Source organism: Gekko japonicus, unplaced genomic scaffold (genome assembly GCF_001447785.1).
Source record: "Gekko japonicus isolate JY-2015 unplaced genomic scaffold, Gekko_japonicus_V1.1 scaffold2101, whole genome shotgun sequence".
Taxonomy (NCBI): Eukaryota; Metazoa; Chordata; class Lepidosauria; order Squamata; family Gekkonidae; genus Gekko; species Gekko japonicus.
In genome coordinates this window covers 16,290-20,963 of record NW_015161466.1, presented here as the reverse complement: position 1 = coordinate 20,963, position 4,674 = coordinate 16,290, and the positions used below count along the sequence as shown (strand labels likewise).

General features: G+C 46.1%; 1 protein-coding gene across 3 annotated transcripts in view; it reads right to left on the bottom strand.

Annotated features, from left to right (window-relative positions):
- LOC107125669 (uncharacterized protein KIAA1586-like) overlaps nt 1–4,674 on the bottom strand; it is a 10,137-nt gene that overhangs the window by 1,307 nt on the left and 4,156 nt on the right. The window contains exon 4 of one of the 3 annotated variants that reach the window (XM_015429115.1): nt 2,895–3,016. The exons of 1 other annotated variant lie outside the window; for it this stretch is intronic. The gene's annotated coding sequence lies outside the window, so the exon portion shown is untranslated. Of the gene's footprint in view, nt 1–2,894; nt 3,049–4,674 lie in introns of those variants that run through there. One more of the 3 variants, XM_015429116.1, reaches the window with a different exon arrangement.

The following is a 4,674-nucleotide window of genomic DNA, read 5'->3' as shown; positions in this document are numbered from 1 at the left end:
AATCGCTCGCTCACAACTTGAATGCCGGTGGCTCACAAAGTAGAATTTTTACTCACAAGACTCCACAGCTTAGAGGGAACATTGGGTGGAACCAGATTTCAACAATTTCTACCGACTACAAGGTTCATAGAGTAAAGAGTGAATCATAGGGCACCACCAACTTTATATTTCTTAAATACAGTTCCTATTTTGGCAATTTCTGATGGTGTTTCTCCTAGCGGATTGTGTGTTATCTGGGACCTTGGCGACGCTAGTTTTTGGATAGACAAACTGACTAGCTTTTCTGTCTCTGTACATTTTCACAAAATAATATGACTTGGGTTTTAGTTTACGGTCGTTCCCTCAGCTCCCCTACCCCACCCCAATGTGACCTTTTGGAAAAATATTGTGTGATTTAAGTAAGCGTCCGTTTTCCCTTGAGTAAATGGCTCTTGCGCCAAGAGCCGCACCATGATACGCAGGGCTTTTTGTAGCAGGAGCTCCTTTGCGTATTAGGCGACACACCCCTAATGTAGCCAATCCTCCAAGAGCTTACAGAGCTCTTCCTACAAAGGCTACTGTAAGCTCTTGGAGGATTGGCTACATTAGGGGGGGTGTCACCTAATATGCAAAGGAGTTCCCGCTACAAAAAAGAGCCCTGAAATTGATACGTACTTTCACCTGGAAGAAACGAACTCCGATCTGGTCACGATCTGCACACCTCCCCAGTGGCTCCCCACCCCTTTCTGGTTTCGTTGCACATTTTGCAGACGGTGCGTTTATAACAATTCTCCCCTCTGCGGCAGAGGTAGATAAGGCTGGCGTGGACGTCTAACAGCCTGAACAGTCTCACCCAAGTCGACCAAAGTCAGTGGACTTCAAAAGGACCACTCTGCTTACCCAGTGTTCCCTCTAAGCGGAGTTAGTCAAACTGACTAGCTTTTCTGTCTCTGTACGTTTTCACAAAATAATCTGACTTGAGTTTTAGTTTACAGCCGTTCCCTCGGCTCCCCTACCCCACCCCAACGTGACCTTTTGGAAAAATATTATTTGTGTGATTTAAGTAAGTGTCCATTTTCCCTTGAGTAAATGGCTCTTGCGCCAAGAGCCGCACCATGATACGCAGGGCTTTTTGTAGCAGGAGCTCTTTTGCGTATTAGGCAACACACCCCTAATGTAGCCAATCCTCCAAGAGCTTATAGAGCTCTTCCTACAGGGGCTACTGTAAGCTCTTGGAGGATTGGCTACATTAGGGGGTGTGTCACCTAATATGCAAAGGAGTTCCCGCTACAAAAAGAGCCCTGATTGATACGTACTTTCACCTGGAAGAAACGAACTCCGATCTGGTCACGATCTGCACACCTCCCCAGCGGCTCCCCACCCCTTTCTGGTTTTGTTGCACATTTTGCAGACGGTGCGTTATAACAATTCTCCCCTCTGCGGCAGAGGTAGATAGACTGGCGTGGACGTCTAACAGCCTGAACAGTCTCACCCAAGTCGACCAAAGTCAGCGGACTTCAAAAGGACCACTCTGCTTACGACCAGTGTTCCCTCTAAGCGGAGTTAGTGTGAGCTAGCTCAGTTTTTTAAGCCTCCGGCTCACACATTTTTAGCTCAGGAAGGACGGCTCCAGAGCAAACTAATTTAATGCAGTAGCCAAGTCGCTTGCTCACAACTTTAATGCCAGTCGCTCACACAGTAGAAATCGTGCTCACAACTTTAAGGCCAGTCGCTCACACAGTAGAATTCTTGCTCACAAGACTCCACAGCTTAGAGGGAGCACGGCTTATGACGGCATTAGAACATTCTCTGTACAGTGCATTTTTTATAATGGGTTATCCACCCACTCCCGCCCTTCCACAAAGAAGAAGAGATTGGATTTACACCTCGCCCTTCACTCAAGAGTCTCAGAGCGGCTTACAATCTCCTTTCCCTTCCCCTCCCCACAGCAGACACCCTGGGTGTGAGGTAGGTGGGCTGAGAGAGCTCTTCTGAGAACTGTCCTTGAGAGAACAGTTCCGAGAGAACTATGGCTTGCCCAAGGTCATCCAGCAGCGGCAAGTGGAGGAGTGGGGAATCAAACCCAGTTCTCCCAGATTAGTGTCCGCACACTTAACCACTACACCAAACAAAGCATGCCAAATTGAATTATTCAAAAGAGGGTTTGTTTCTTGCTCAGGTAACAAGGCTGTACTATAATGAAATGGTTTGGAAAGATACTCTGGTAAAGGGACAGGAACTGTGGAATACACTACCGCATACTGTCTCTTGTTAAGTATGCTACTTCTGCATCATTTAACGTGTGGTTTAAATGTCTACCATTCAACCCCTCTTGTGCCGTTTACTGGGCATCTATTCCTGCCCATCGTATCGACTTACAACTTGCCTTGAGCTTCAGGGGAAAAGACAGATTATAATGTAATAAATAAGATGTTGCAAAAAATGTTAGCTGCAACTATATCATTTGTATCAGAACATTTTTATTAAAAATCCAGAGAATTAAAAAAAAACCAGATACATATACAATTGTACTAGAATTTTGTATGCAAAGTATTGGAAAAAAGAAGAAATCCCATCTAAAGAAGAAATAATCTACAAATTATTGGAAACAGCGGAAATGGACAAAATAACTTTACAATTGCAAGACAAAAAAGAAATTTTTGAGAAGAACTAGTCAAGGTTCTATAAATGGATCGAGGACGGTCTTGCAGAATGCGCAACATAATATTTAAAACATAAGCTACAACTTGAAAATGTTAAAACAGATCTAGGTGTATAACAGAACGATTCTATCTATGTAAAAACTAAGTCGTTATAATGAGTACAGACTCCACATTTGTTATTTAAAACAAACATAAAACTCTTTTAAATAAATAAATAGAGAGAAACACTAGTCCCCAAGATATGTTAGCGGCTCCTATTCGCTTTCGGTCGGGTCTTCCTCAAAAGCCTCTGTAGGTGTCAGCTCGATGGGAAAACCTCGCCGGGGGCACAGCGGCTTCTGCCTTTCACATCTTCGGTGCTCCTTCACGTCAGGCTAAAACAGAATTAGGTTTCTGAAATTACGCCCTGGGTTGGAGAGAGCGGACAAAGAGAACTCTTTCTCCCTCTCCTGAAAAATCCTGGAACTCGAGGGCATCCAAAGAAGCTGATGGGCAGTAGGTTCAGGGCAGACAAAAGGAAATACTACTTTACAGAGTGATAAAAATGTGGGATCTGTAGCCGGAGGCTGTAGTGATGGCCACAGGAATAAACAGCTTTCAAATGGGATAAGATAGATTCAGGGAGGAGAGATCCATCAGTGGCTACTAGCCATAGCGAGGGGAAGGCCTCAGCCTCTCTGCACTGCTGTTGGCCCTCCAGAGGAACTGGTAGGCCACTGTGTGAGATGGGATGCTGGACTGGATGGACCCTCACTGGCCTGATCCAGCAGGGCTCTTCTGGTGTTCTTATGAAGGCCTCGGCCTCCCTGCTCTGTTGTTGGCCCTCCAGAGGAACTGGCTGGCCGCTGTGTGAGACCGGATGCTGAACTAGATGGACCCTCCCTGGTCTGATCCAGCAGGGCTCTTCTTCCGTAAAGGGAAAGACATCACCATTAGCAACTTCACCTCTGTTGACTATCAACACGCCTCCAGAAGTAATATACACTAACATCTGCCTCACATATAAAATAACCCAGCCAAAATCAATCGTTCCATCTTATTTAGAGAGAAGGGGGGGATATTCTCCCCATTGCCAGCTTTTCTTCTCCTGCATAGCCAAGGGAACAGTAATAGATTTGAGCACTAAGGGCCTTGCTTAACCACCGCCAAACCCATTGGTCCCTCAAGGTGGGTAAACCTCTGCTCTGGCCATGGTGGACCAGGGTGTTTGGCGGAGGGTGTTTCCCTATCAGTTGTTGCCTGATCCTTTTCAAGTGGGCGTCAACGTGGCCAATGGGGTTCAATGTGGCCAAGTGCAAAGGGATGCACATTGGAGCCAAAAATCCTAGCTATAAATACACGTTGATGGAGTCCAAACTGGCAGAGACTGACCAAGAGAGAGAGATCTTGGAAGTGTAGTAGGTAACGCAATGAAAATGTTGAGACAGTGTGCGGCTGCAATAAAAAAGGCCAACGCTATGCTGGGGATTATTAGGAAGGGAATGAAAACGAATCAACCAGTAGCATCATGCCCCTGTATAAATCGATGGTGCGACCTCATTTGGAGTACTGTGTACAGTTCTGGTCACCACACCTCAAAAAGGATATTATATCATATATGAAGAAAGGTTAAAGCGCTTGGGGCTCTTTAGTGTGGAGAAACGACGGCTGAAGGGTGACATGATCAAGGTTTACAAGATTACGCGTGGGATAGAGCAGGTAGAGGAAGAAGTACTTTTCTCCCTTTCTCACAATACAAGAGCTCGTGGGCATTCCATGAAATTGCTGAGCAGTCGGGTTAGAACAGATAAAAGGAAGTCCTTCACCCAAAGAGTGATTAGCACTACAAGCATGGACGGCTTCAAGAAGGAACTGGATAAACATATGGAGCAGAGGTATAGATAGGAACTCTCGGTCTGGGGCAAGTGATGCTCTGTCTTGGTGCTTGGGGGGGGGGGCAACAGTGGGAGTTCTGGCCCCACTGCTGGACCTCCCGGGTATTTTTGGCCACTGTGTGACTGGATGGGCCATTGGCCTGATCCAACGTTGGCTT